Below are 15,163 nucleotides of genomic sequence, written 5' to 3' on the forward strand. Positions count from 1 at the left end.
CTCTTAATCTTTTGTAGAAAACTATAAAAGGAAATATTTAAATTTTAAACTCTCTTTTAGAACCATGACTTCCACATAAGAAAATATTTTTAAAAAGAAAATCCTTTTATTTTAATGTGGTCGGCCAATTAAGCTTGGGTTCAAGCTAGGGCCGGCCACCATCTCACCTTGGTTTGGTCGACCCTAGCTTGGGCTCCAAGCTAGGCTTGGCCGGCCACCTTAAGGTGGGTAAGAAGGTGGGTATGGGTAGGTATAACACTTTATAAATAAGAGGTTACGGCAGGGGCCGAGAGGAGGAATTGGTTTTGGTCTCCCGATGAACTTGAGCTTCCCATGTTCACCCCGAAGACCCAACTCGAGTTCATCAATAATATCTCATTCCACTAAAGAGTTATTATTGAACTACCGCACCAATCCCATATTATTATATGGGCTCCTTCTTATCATGAATGTGTTAATCTCCCTATGTTTGAGATATAAAATGCCCACTAATTAAATGAGTTATTGACAACTCACTTAATTAATATCTAGTTCCAAGAGTAGTACCACTCAACCTCATCGTCATATCGGACTAAGTCCACCTACAGGGTTTACATGACAATCCTTATGAGCTCCTCTTGGGGACATCATCAACCTAGATTATTAGGATACAGTTTCATTCTATAATCAACAACACACCATATAAATAATATCATTTCTCAACTTATCGGACCTATTGATTTATCGAACTAAATCACACCCTTTGATAAATTAAAGAAATGAATATTGAGTATATGTGTTTGTTATTATATCATGATTAAGAGCACACACTTCCATAATAACAAAAGTCTTGTTCTTTTATGCAGTCAGTATAAAAAGAACTTACCTTAAATGGTCCTGCTCAATACACTCAGAGTATACTAGTGTAATTTTATAGTTAAGATAAACTAATATCAAATTACACTACGACTATTCCAATGGTTTGTTTCTTTCCATTTTAGTCGTGAGCTACTGTTTATAATTTATAAGGAATTGATAACATGATCTTTTGTATGTGACACCACACACCATGTTATCTACAATATAAATTAATTGAAAAACTACACTTAGCATATAAATGTAGACATTTGACCAATGTGATTCTTTATTTCAAAATAAATATTTACAAAAAGCTAAGCTTTTAGTATACACTCTAACAGTCGCTTCCCTCGGCTCTTGCCTTTAAGCCTTCTTCCTTTGGCTCTCGTCCCTCAGATGCATTCAAGCCCACGACTTGTCTCAATGTCATCCTTCGTGTATGTCTCGAAGTGTGTTTCTCTCGGCTCTTGTCCTTGCTACCTTGTCCATGGTCCCTCGGATGCTCCATCCTTCACCGAACCCGAAGTCATCAAGTCTAGTCATATGTGTATCCTGCAAACCTGCACACTCACATACACATGTCAAATACAAGAGTAAATCTAACTTAAACCCTTTGCCCAAACACCAAAACACATGGCCACACGAACCATTGGGATTGCTCCAACAATCTCCCCCTTTTTAATGTTTAGCAATATGTTTAAGTTAGGGAAAACAAATAGTAAATAAATATGCTAATAACAAATTGATTTACATTGCCAAGGCTACACATTTGGATTTACACTGCCGAATGGACTTAAGTTGCCAAGGCTACACTTGGAGTTACACCGCCGAATGGATTTACGTTGTCAAAGCTACACACTTGGATTTACAGCGTCGAAACAAAATGCAAACATGCATTGGAACCTATCACAAGGCTTTTCCTACACCTAAGCTCTCCATTGAGCTAGGAATTTCCCACAGAGATATTTAAGAACCTATCACAAGGCTCTCCCTACACAAAGACACTTAAGATTTTCCCAACTAAACCTTACTTCTCCCCCTTTGCCTAACATTCAAAAAGCTCTCCAACAAGATCCCAATTGTTGAAAACTTGTCATCCAAACTAACCCTAAACTCATGTATTTATCCCCTATGGATCTCATACATCTGAACGAGTTGAAACAATCAAAATCAGCACTGAAAAACACTTTCAGACTGGTATCAATCGACTGCCCCAAGTACCAGTCGACTGCCCTCTTTGATTTCAACTCACAAAGCCCTCTATATTGGAAATTCACTGTTACAAGTCAACTGATATCTGTACCAGTCGACTGGTATCCTATTTCAACCTTTTTTAATATTTCTGATCCAATTTTAGAAATACACCAGAAATTTCACAGATCTCCAAAAATTCTCAAATTTTGTAGAGAGATCTGTTTTACCAATGTCTACTTGAAAAAAAATATATTTAAAAATATATCTATCACCAATCCCAAGATTGACGTAAAACCCAAAACTAGCTAAATGGTTCAATTGAACCTTGACCTAAAGTCCTAGTTTTGACTTCCTCTTGATGTATTTGACCATACCAACCCACAATGCATCCCTAGCATTAGTTTATATAACATCTATACATCCAAAACCAATTATCATAAAATATGACTCCGATTGTGTCATTTCCCTAGGTTTGAGACTCAAGTCCGTCTCCAAAACCCTTTTAGCACATTCCATGACTCATCTAGAATCCCAAGCAATACTCACTTGAGATCCATTGGCCATGGATTCCAAATTAACTCTTTGAGCTTCTCCTAGAGGTCTTAACCTTAGTCACTTCCCTAGGTGACTGATAACCATGATTTTGCTATAATATTTTGATTCATAATGCATGGTTTTAATAATCTTCTCATAGATTAAACTCATATTTACATCACATTTCATAAATTACATTTAATCTTGGACTTAATTAAAAATTAGATTATAATCATAGTATTTGATGATAATATTTTGATATATTCTTTGTAGGCATCAAAAGGGTCATCGATCTGATTAGATTAGACTAAATTTGGGCTCAAATGTGGGGCTAATCAAGGAGAGTCAATCCAGAACTAATTTGGACCGTTCATAAAGAATAAGAGAGATCTGAAACATCCATTGAAGATCTGATCCATCCGAGCCATGTGGAAGTAGATCATAGCCGTTGATGAAGATCCAGAGTTTTTGATTCCGATCTGAGATGTTTGGACCGTTAATCAAGATGGAAGAATTTTGAATCGTTTGATAATATTGGGAGTTGATTTAAAAGCGTGAGAAACTACAGTGACTATGGGCTCGGGCGTTTCTCTCGTGATTTCTACACTGTTCATCTTCTTCGTTCCCGTTGCTCCCGTTCATTCCAGATCGAAGATTAGTGGTACTTCATCAGCGGCAAGCTTTAAGGAGTGTCGGCGATCATCGGGCGAGTAGCAGAACACAATGACGAGGAGGTATCCACGCTGCGATTCCGATTTCCGCGTTCCACAATCATGCACTAATCGGAAGGAGTTTCCCCGATCTGTATTTTCCACCAGCAACGGAAGCGTCGACGGAGTTTTCTCGACGATTCTGATCCACTACCATTTCCCATTTCACCCGCGTAACTCGGATCGATCGATCAATCGATTAGGACGATCGCTTACCGGGAATCAAAGCTTTGTTCCTGTGCGGTGAGTTGTTTCAGAAGATCATGAGCTTAAAGGGAGGTTCCCAGGAGTTGAGCGATTCATCTGGAGCACGGCTAGAAGCTTGAAGATCTGTCGCTGGTCATCTAAAGGGAGTTCGCCAGGGGTGGTTCTATTCATCAACAGAACGAAGGGTCGATTGACGATCTGTGTTTGTGAACGTTTTCTTTATCTTAGATTTAGCTTTTCAATTGCTCAGATCTTATGATCTGATTTCCTTATTCTGAAATTCTATTTTTGTTTGAATTTTTGCATTTCATATCTTGTTTCAGCTACTTAATTTGTTTGAAATTTGTTTTTGATGTTTGAACCACTCGAAGCATGAGCTAGCTTTATGATAATTTGCATTGATTAATCTGATTAGAATCTAAAACCTGAAGAATTACATTCGTTAGCTTAATTTGGAAGCAAATTCTTAATGGCTATTTGACTAATCTACATTGGCATTAGAAGATTTAAATGCTACTTGAGCTGTTAATTGCTCGCTTTTGTTATATGTTATCGATTGTGATTATGATTTGATGATATATTAATTATTTTACTTGATTTAATGATGCATTAAAATCTGAACTTTATTATTGCTAATCTAATGAGATGATAGTGAATCATGAGAGCTATTGCTCAAGTTTTATGGATAAAGAGATAGGGTTCTAGATTTATACTGTTTGATTTGTAAGATTAATTCGAAGTTAATAAGAAAACTCAAAAATAGATTTGAATCTAGAATTCACACACTTATTAGTTATCCTTGAAAAAAATACGACTTGGGACTCCTTACTGTGGGCATATTGAAGGACCCCTCGAGAAACGACGAGTATAACTCCTTTCCATCTTATTTATGGTGGTGAACCAGTGGTCTTGGTTGAGATTAGTGTAGAATTTGATCGAAGACAGTTGTATCATGAGGACAATGCTGGTTAACGCCTCATGAAGCTTGATCTAGTGGAAGAAATCAAAGACAATACGGTAGCTCGGCTAATAGCATACCACCAAAGAAGGAGATAAAATTATCATAAAAGAGTTATCCCCCAATTCTTTTAGGTGGATGATCTGGGCTGGAAGCGGATTAAACCAGTTGGGGATGTCAACAAGCTGGAGCCACAATTGGGAGGACCATTCAGGGTAGTACAAAAGTTTACCTCGGGCTCCTATTATCTTAAATCATCTATAACCTTATAGGGCTTGAAAAGTACACCTATAATTCTTTCGTGTATTATATTTAACTTTTACACTTTAATGAGAAGATAGGTAAATGCATTTGAAAAATCTCTCAAAATTATAAGCCCCCGGGTCTCAAATCGGGTCAATCCTAGACTCTCGAGCTACTGGCCTGGTTATAAGCGAGAATGCTCTCGTACCTTAAAATTATAAGCCCCCGGGGCTTAGACCAGGTCAGTCCTAGACTCCCGACCCACCAGGTGGGTTATAAGTAGGCATGCTCTCATGTCTCAAAATTATAAGCCCCTAGGTCTTAGATTGGGTCTATCATAAACTTCCGAGCCACCAACCAAGTTATAAACGAATATACTCTCACACCTCAAAATTATAAGGCTCCGAGTCTTAGACCGAGCCTATCCCAGACTCTCAAGCCATCAGTTGAGTTATAAGTGAGTATGCTCTCGCGCCTCAAAATTATAAGCCCTTGGGTCTCAGACCGGGCGTGTCCCAGACTACCAACTATTGGTCGGGTTATAAGCAAACTTGCTCTCAAGCCTCAAAATTATAAGCCCACGGGTCTCAGACTGGGTCTGTCGCAGACTCCCAAGCCATCGGTTGGATTATAAGTGAGAATACTCTCGCGTCTTTACATTTTGGACTCTTAAATTCCTATACGGGTTCTAGTTATAAGGGGTTCATTATATTAGTCGGTCGGATTATTTCGCTCGATGTTATTATTTTGTCTAGTTTATTATTCAATCTGACAATCAATGTTGAAAAAGTACCGACCTAGTTATTCTATTCGGTATCATCCTCCTGGTTTAATATTTAGTTTGGTAATCAATTATGAAGAGTTACCCGTAATGCTATATCATAATAATTATATTAAAGGGTTATAATTGTTAGAGTGTATACTAAAAGCCTAGCTTTTGTAAACATTTATTTGCTAAAATAAAAGAATCATATTGGTCAATATCTGTATTTATTTATTAAATGTAATTGTTCAATTAATTTATATAGTAGACAACATGAAGTGTGGTGTCACACTTAGAAGATCATGTTGTCAGTTCTTTATAAATTATAAACAGTTGCTCGCGAATAAGATAGAAAGGAACAAACTATCAGTATAGTCGTAGTGTAATTAAGTATTAGTTTATCTTAACTAATAAATTACACTGATACACTTTAAGTGTATTGAGTAGGATCATTTAGGTAAGTTATTTTTGTACTGACTTAGTAAAAGAACTAAACCTTAGTTATTATGGAAGTGTGTGCTCTTAATCCTAATATAATAACAAGCACATATATTTAATATTTATTTCTTTGATTTATCAAAGGGTGAGGTTTAGCTCGATAAATCAATATGCCCGATAAGTTGGGAAATGATATTACTTATAGTGTGTGTTGTTAATTATAGAAGGAATCTGTGTCCTAGTTATCTAGGTTGAGAATGTCCCCAAGAGGAGCTCATAAGGATTGCCATGTTAAACCCTGCAGGTGGACTTAGTCCGACATGACAATAAAGTTGAGTGGTACTACTCTTGGAGCTAGATATTAATTAAGTGAGTTGTCAGTAATTTACTTAATTAGTGGACATTCATAATCTTAAACACAGGGAGACTAACACACTCATGATATGAAGGAGCCCATAATGTAATTTGGGATTGGTGCGGTAGTGCGGTAATAACTCTTTAGTGGAATGAGTTGTTATCGATGAACTTGAGTTGTGTGTTCGGGGCGAACACGGAATACTCAAGCTCATCGGAAGGCCAAAACCAATTTCTCCTCTAGATCCCTGTCGTAGCCTTATTATAGCCTCAAGTCCATCCAAATGAAAGGCTCTTCTTGGTGTCCAAGAAGGGAGCCGGACCATTGCTTGGTGACCAAGCAATGGCCGACCATATCCTCTTGAAGGGGCCGACCCTATAGCTTGGTGACCAAGCTTGTAGGGGCCGGCCACAATAATTCCAAAAGGGAAGGTTGTTTTGAATTTTTAAAATCTTCTCTTTGTAGAAAACTATAAGTTTTAAAAGAGAGATTTTAATTTTTTAAAATTTTCCTAATTTGAATTTGGCCACATGTTTTAATAGAGAGTTTTAAAAGTTTTAAAACTTTCCTTTTTAACCATCCTCATGGTTTAAGAAAAAAGGGAGATAAGTTTTAAAATTAAAATTTTCTATCATCATGTTAAAAAAGGAAATTTTATAAGAGAGTTTTTAAATTTTAAAACATGGTTTTAATTTTTAGAAACTTTCCTTTTTTAACTCCTACTTAAGGAAAGAGAGCTTGTAAAATTTTATAAGAGTTTATCTTGTAAAATTTTATATAAAATTTTTTTTTCCTTTTAATGTGCCGGCCACCTTGCTTGGTGCCCAAGCAAGGGCCGACCAATAGGATTAAATCAATCCCAATCCTAAACCAAATAGGATTGATCTGAACCATTGATTGATAATTAATTCAATCAATAGGAAGGAAAAGGAAAATAAAAAGGGAAAAGGAAAATTATTAAAATCTTTCCTTATTTGCCTTAGGCAAGTAATATAAAAGAAGGGGTAAGGGGGCTTCATGAGACACAACTCTTATTCTTTTGCTTGGGTGATCTTTTGGTGGCCGGCCCTCTCCCTTCTCTTCTCCCTTTGCTCTCTTTTCTATTAGAGGTGGTGGTGGCCGAATATTGCAAGGAGGAGAAGGACTCTCTAGGGTGGTGTTCATCTTGGAAGATCGTCGCCCACACGACGTCCAAGGCGAGGCGAGGAATACGGCAGAAGATCTTGAGGTCATTAGCATACAAAAAGAAGGTATAATTAGCAATTGTTTTCCGCATCATGCTAGTTTTTCTTTTTGTAAGAATTCTAAATACAAGAGGCAATTAGATCTAGTTTTTCGAAATAGTTTTTCGAATTTGTGTTTTCTTCTTTTTCGAACTTGTGTTTCGATTGTTCCTTTTGGTTGACCTAGAGTTATTTAAGGAAATAAATATTAGCTTTCCTTAAAAGGCTTTGCCTAGGCGGTGGTGGTTGCTCCCATATCAAAGAAGGCCATGTGCCTCGCCATGCAGTCCTGGAAGCCAATTTTGGAAATTAATATTTATGGAATTAATAATCTAGGTAGGTTTGAATCAATAGTGTTAAGTTCCGCTTGCGATTCAAATCTAAACCATTAAGAACAGATAAGTTAAATTTGGAATCAATGATGTTATGTTTTGTCTGCGATTCCTAATTTAACTTCTAAAGAACACAATAGGTTATTTAAGGAAAGGTTCGACACTTGTACAAAAATTTTGTACAGTGAAACCGGTACGTTTTCCTAGGATTAACCAACAATAATTGCCTGACTTGATTATTCTGCATGGTGTTATTACCTCACTCAGTTCATCAGGCAAACTATTTTATGCAAGAATGCACAAAAAAACAAGATACATGTGGTTTTGAAGATACGTGAAAAAATAGGTGCCATTTAATAATGTTTTATATGTTGGTCCCTTTGGAGGCCGGCAAGAGGGGAGACGTGAATTGCCCTACAAATATTAAACCAAAAAAACCTTTCTCGGATATTCAACTAATTTAACAGACACTTGTAATAATAAAACTAAGAGACTAAAAGAAAAGAGCAGACACAAGAGATTTACTTGGTTTGCAATAAGAGGATTGTTAATCCAAGGAAAGTAAGCGCACTATCTGATGATCTCCTTCGGGCGGAGTAGCCTCTTTACAGCATTGACAACACAAATAAAAGAAACAGAAATGAAAGCACAGAGAAAACTGATTACAAGTGAGATGATTTAACTGTGCAGATCAGTGCTATATTTATAGCACTGGTCGGGGCGCCCCGAAGGGGTTTCGGGCGCCCTGGGGGGATAAAATTTTATCCCCCAACGATCAGATCGTGTTTGATGCGATCCTGGTCAAAATCAAGGTCCGGGCGCCCGGACCAGGAAAGTCAACAGAGTTGACTTTTCTCGGTCCGGGACCTCTGCTCCGGTTCAGCTCGTCTCGGTCCGGTTCTTTCGCTGCAGCTCCGCTAGCTTGGGTGATCTCGGCCATCTGGAATAGGGCTCACCTGAACCCAAGTTCCGGCCTTCTCCTCGAGCAGCCTTCCTTCTTGGTTTCTCGTCCCTTGAATACCGCACACGTTCTTCTCGTCCACCGGTGTACTCTTCCTCGGTCACCTCGTCCCTCGGATGCACCAAGCCCGTCGGCTCTCTCCCGTGTCGTCCTTCTCACTAGCCGCGTCTTCCGCTCGACTTCCTGTGTTTCTAAGCTCCTGCACACTTAGACACAAGGGTTAGACAAAGCAGGACCTAACTTAACTTGTTTGATCACATCAAAACACCTTGGGGTTCCAACAATCTCCTCCTTTTTTATGTGAGCAACCCAAGTTAAGTTAGGGTAAAACAGATGTAATAAAATAAGTTAATTTTTAATTAATTTGCAAATAAGTCTAAAGATTTTTCAATTAAAAAAATATATTACCTCCCCCTAGACTTAACATCCTTCTCCCCCTTTGATCATATAAAAAATAGGGGTTCTTAAACAAGTCTAAGGTAAAAAAGTTTCTATGACAAATCTTAAAAACAATTTCTAAAAAATTTTTAATTTAAAAAAATATTTCTAAGTCAATATTCATAAAAAAAAAATTCGAAGCCAGTTATCATAAAAAAATTCTTAGTAAAAAAAAAATTAAAGGCAATTTTTATAAAAAAAAATCCTAAGGTAAATTTCTAAGTCAATTTTCATAAAAAAAATTTCAAAGAAAAATTTTTTTTAATCAATTTTAAATATTTTCTAACACAAATTGAATAACTCTTTTTAAAGCATTAAGTAAATTAAATTAATGTTTTTTCAGTTAGTCAATTAAACTTTTCATTTCGATATTTGGCTTCCAAGTCGTGGCGAGGCACTAGGCCTTCTTAGTTATTGGAGCAACAACCACTTCCTTAGGCAAAGCCTCATAAAGAAATTAGTTGTTTAATTTCTTTGCTGAAAATGCTAAGTCTAATTTTAATTTTAAATTAAACAGGTTTTTGGAACCCAATAGAGGTTCCTTCCTACAGGGTTAATTAAATATTTTCTAGGTACATAGGCCTTTCATATTTTTCTAATTTGATTTTGGTGAAATCTATAATACCAGTTTAGTCCTCTATAATTTCTAAAAATATTTGAACCATTAGACTTTTTCAATCTTTCTATTTCTTCTTTTAGTTTTTCATTTTCAATTTATCTAAATCCTCTATAAGACATGATTTTGCCAAAATTCTTTTTGTTTCTAAAATTTTATTTTCTAATTTGGTATTTTTATTTTCTAATTTATACATGGATTTAGCCATTGCCTTAATACCAAAGTAAAGTTGATCAGGGGGGTAAGAGGCATACCTCACTTACCATATCAGACTTGAAGCCTGAATCTCCCCTTGCTTCGCTGCTTTCATCTGAGGTCGCTCCCCCTTCATCGATGCTAGGTTCTGATGTGCTTTCCCCTTCGTAACTTTCCATCAGCACTAGCCCGACATATTCTTGAATCTCGAACTCAGATGATGAAGTGTCGTCCCAAGTAGCTTTTAGGTTCTTGTGCTTCTTAGGAATTTTGCCTTTGTCCTTCTTTAGTTCTGGGCAATCCTCTTTTAGGTGTCCTTCCTTTTGACACTGGTTGCAACGCATCCTTCTTCTATTTCTTGGATTCTTTTTATTCTACATTTCTTTGAATTTATTAGATCTAAAAAACTTTTTAAAGTTCTTTACCATGTATGCTTCTTGATCATCTTCTGAATCTGACTCGGGTTCATCCTTCTTGGTTGCGTTTAGTGCGATCATCTGGCTTGATTCCTTTGTTCCTGCACACCTGGTTTCATGCAATTAAAGAGTGGAGAATAGTTCTTCTAAAGTACTTACCTCTAAATCTTTCGAAATATAGTAGGCGTTGACGATTGATGCCCATTCTGAAGTTCTGGGAAACGCGTTGAGTGCGTAGCGTATTGTTTCCCGATTTATTACCGTTTCTCCGAGGTTCTCGAGACCAGTAATCAGTTCTTTTACCTTCGCATAGAGACTAGCTACCTTCTCACCTTTTTCCAGACGAATGTTCATCAGCTTGTTCCGGAGGATGTCTCTTCTAGCTAGCTTCGCTTCGGACGTGCCTTCGTGGAGTTCCAGGAACTTCTCCCAGAGTTCTTTAGCAGATGAATAACTTCCGATGCGGTTGACCTCTTGAGGCAGCAACACGCTCAGCAGGTGATATTCCGCACGGCTATTCGCTACAGACTCATTCTGCTCCTTCTTTGTCCAATGACTCTCTTCTTTTTCTTCTCCATCTTGATTCATCGGAGCTACAAAACCATACTTCATAATAAACCGAATTTTAAAATCAGTTCTTAGGAATACCTCCATACGTCGCTTCCAGTCTGCAAAGACCCCCTCAAATTTTGGTGGAACGATATTTGGTCCGGCCATCTCGTTGCTTCGATCGGCGGTTAGTCCTCCTGAAGCGCCTTGCTCTGATACCACTTGTTGGTCCCTTTGGAGGCCGGCAAGAGGGGAGGCGTGAATTGCCCTACAAAAATTAAACCAAAAAAATATTTCTCGGATATTCAACTAATTTAACAGACACTTGTAATAATAAAACTAAGAGACTAAAAGAAAAGAGCAGACACAAGAAATTTACTTGGTTTGCAATAAGGGGATTGCTAATCTAAGGAAAGTAAGCGCACTATCTGATGATCTCCTTCGGGCGGAGTAACCTCTTTACAGCTTTGACAGCACAAATAAAAGAAACAGAAATGAAAGCACAGAGAAAACTGATTACAAGTGAGATGATTTAACTGTGCAGATTAGTGTTATATTTATAGCACTGGTCGGGGCGCCCCGAAGGGATTCCGGGCGCCCTGGGGGGGATAAAATTTTATCCCCCAACAATCAGATCGTGTTTGACGCGATCCTGGTCAAAATCCGGGTCCGGGCGCCCGGACTAGAAAAGTCAACAGAGTTGACTTTTCTCAGTCGGGGACCTCTGCTCCGGTTCAGCTCGTCTCGGTCCGGTTCTTTCGCTCCAGCTCCGCTAGCTTGGGTGATCTCGGCCATCCGGAATAGGGCTCACCCGAACCCAAGTTCCGGCCTTCTCCTCGAGCAGCTTTCCTTCCCAGTTTCTCGTCCCTCGAACGTCGTGCATGTTCTTCTCGTCCACCGGTGTACTCTTCCGCAGTCACCTCGTCCCTCGGACGCACCGAGCCCGTTGGCTCTCTCCCGTGCCGTCCTTCTCTCTAGCCGCGTCTTCCGCTCGACTTCTTGTGTTCATAAGCTCCTACACACTTAGACACAAGGGTTAGACAAAGCAGGACCTAACTTAACTTGTTTGATCACATCAAAATACCTTGGGGTTCCAACATTATATACATATTTTGACATTCAAAGTTTACTCCCTTCAGCGATTATATAATATGAAAAAATACACTTAGTCAAATCTGCTTAATAGATCCTTTAGGGGCTCTTTAAGTAGTCGGTGACGATCTATGGCTTGTCGAGGAAAGTCAGTTGATAGATATCCACCCTCTCTTAGTTGTTGAATAACTCCTGCAACTGCATGGAAGAGAGTCCTCGAAATGCGCTAGGCAAATTTCTTATTAAATCCATCAAGAGATTTGAGATAAGCCCTCCGCTTGGCCTCAAATCATTCGTCCTCACCAGCCTTATATGTTTCCAGCTCAACCTTAGCAGATTCTAACTTAGCTTATTGCAACTCTAGCTGGACTTCTCGCGCGTCTAATTTCCTCCGTTGGTCTAGTATCATTAAGTCTTTGGAAGATAATCCATCAATTTTCTCAAAGGAGACGGACGCATGAGAAAGTTTTAGCTCCTCTAGTTGAGCATTTTTCTGAGTCAAGTCAGAAATGGCTCTGGCCCTCATTGCGATTTCCGCCCGATGTTTGGATTCGCTGGCTTGTAACAAGACTTCTACTCTTTCCTTATTCGCTTGGTGAGAAACCACCAATAGTTGAGACTTCTTTAGGGGCTGACCCATGTCTGAAAGATGCCTAACCTGCACTTTAACCTCTTCTCGCAGGGCAGTCACTTCGGTATTTGGAGTGGATGCAATAACCTCTAATTCCTCTATTCATTCTCTAAGGGTTTTGTTAGCCCGCTCCAAATCCATAGTTAGTTGGCTTAAATATAGTCCAGAAGCGTAGAGCTGAGAAAAAGGAACAACGATGAGATCTTAATTCATGAGGTAGGCTGAATTAGGAGCTTACCATAGTAGCATTTTGAGTGTGTTCATCAACGCAGGATGACACCCTGGCCCCTTTTGACTGTCCACGTGCCTTTACCCAAGATTTGGCTAATGGACTATTCAACTTCAAAATCCCATACGAGAATGAGGCAGCGGACCCTAGTCCTTTTTTAGAGGGCAAGCCGTAGGACTATTTGAAATGTTGATGAGGGCCAACCAGAGAGTTAGGCCTTGAAGGAGGAGCATCGGACACCCTTGGTGACCTTGAACAAACATATGAGGATGGTTCTAGCACTACCCTGACCAACCCAGGATCCAGCGCGACTGCTAAATGTGGGATGTAGTACCAACCAGCCTTGTATCAAATGTTTGTTTAAGGCTCCCTAAGATGATGGGGGTGTTCAAAGCTTGTACTATGCCAGTCGAGCAGGTAAAGGCTCTATTGTTGTCTCGACTGGTTGAGGATCCTAGGTGATCACATGGGACGCGGACATAATACAGGACGACCTCATCCAAACGAGTCTAGAGTGAGGCCGACAATGTTTTGGGAGCCTGGGCTCTTTTCCTTGACCAGAAGAAACTTCGGTCAGATTAAGTGAAGCCCGCTCATCTGATGCCTGCCCAGATAAATCCAGGGCTTCTGATTAGGGCCTCTTATGCTTAAGTATGAGAGGAGTGTTTGAGTTTGAAGAAGTAGAAGAGGAACTAGAAGGAGGTTCTGCTGGAGGGAGGAGGCCGATAGAAGTTGAGGCTTGCTCGAATTGGTGTTCCTTTAGTAATTCCTCACCCCGTTGATTTAAAACTGTTGGATCGTGAAACGTCGATAGAGGGGGGGGTGAATATTGATTCAAAAAACGAGTATAAATGCAGCGGAATAAGAAAATTGAACACAGTGGATTTACTTCGTTCGGAGTCTGTGACGACTCCTACTCGAAGGCCCGTACTCTGTGAGTACTTTCGTTGGGCAATTCACTAGCAATTCGAAATATAGATTACAAGTTAAGTACAATATTGCTAATAAGGAAAAATTACCGACAATAAAAAGACTTAGAACAGAAAGGAAAAGCTTGTCGGAGATCGCAACGCAGCAGGAGCACAAGGAAGCAGATTCTTCGTTCTGAGAGTTGTGTTCTTGAAGCTTGTTCACCCCCTCCTTTTATAGCCCTTGGAGGGGTCTCCAGAGCTTATCAGATCCCAAAAATTCGGATCAGATGAGGAGAGTTCGAATATGGCTGATCCGAGTCGTCTCCAACTACTTGTTTGACACAGTCATCTTCCGAAGGTCATAACTTTTGGCTCCGAACTCGGAATCAAGCTCTGTCAGTTGCTACGCGTGAAGAATTTGAAGATCTACATTTATATCTACAAAATAGAGTTAGAAAAATATATGTATAGACATTTTATATAGATTTATGAGTTAGGTCCTGTCTTCCCGAGACAAGAACCTAGTTAGGGTCTCAATTTAGGGATCCAAAATGGACCTAAACTGGACTGACGCCTACTGCCCCTTAACTGGGATGCATCCTCACAGTCACTCTCCTCCAGTGACTTACCTTTACTTACCTGCCAGACGTTCGGTCAGCCCTTCGACCCGTCTGGACTTTGTGCCAGCTATCCGGTCAGCCCGTCGACCTAGCTGGATTTCGTGCCAAGCGTCCGGTCAGCCCGTCGACCCACTTGAACTTCGTGCCAGCTATCTGGTCAGCCCATCGACCTAGCTGGACTTCTCGCCAAGCGCCCGATCAGCCCGTTGACCCGCTTGGACTTCGTGCCAGACATCCGGTCAGCTCGTCGACCTATCTAGACTTAGTCTGCATACTCGATCAAAGCATTAGATAACGACAAACCTAACTTAACCTATTTGTCATTCATCAAAACCTGGGTTAAATCGTTAGTGTTAACCGCACCAACAATCTCCCCCTTTTTGATGGAATGACAACCTGGTTAAGTTAGTGAAAACATATGCAAGGAAAAACAAGTAACAACGTGCATTTATGTGGTTTTTAAGTTAGTTTGTATTTTCAGTTTGATTTAGCTAACTTAACCACCTAACCCTCCCCCTTTGGCATTCATCAAAAGTAAGCATGGATTAAGTAAGCATAAATACAGACTTCAGACAAAGTAAGAAATAATGTCAAGTTAATCTGGGGGAGTTTAAAACATAGATTATTTTACTTTTATTTCTAAAATTTTTGAAAAAAAAACTAAGTCTTGAAAGATAGCTGATTTATAACTTTGTAATTTTGAAAGATAGC

The sequence above is a fragment of the Zingiber officinale genome, chromosome 10B, assembly GCF_018446385.1.
Source record: "Zingiber officinale cultivar Zhangliang chromosome 10B, Zo_v1.1, whole genome shotgun sequence".
NCBI classification, from domain to species: domain Eukaryota; kingdom Viridiplantae; phylum Streptophyta; class Magnoliopsida; order Zingiberales; family Zingiberaceae; genus Zingiber; species Zingiber officinale.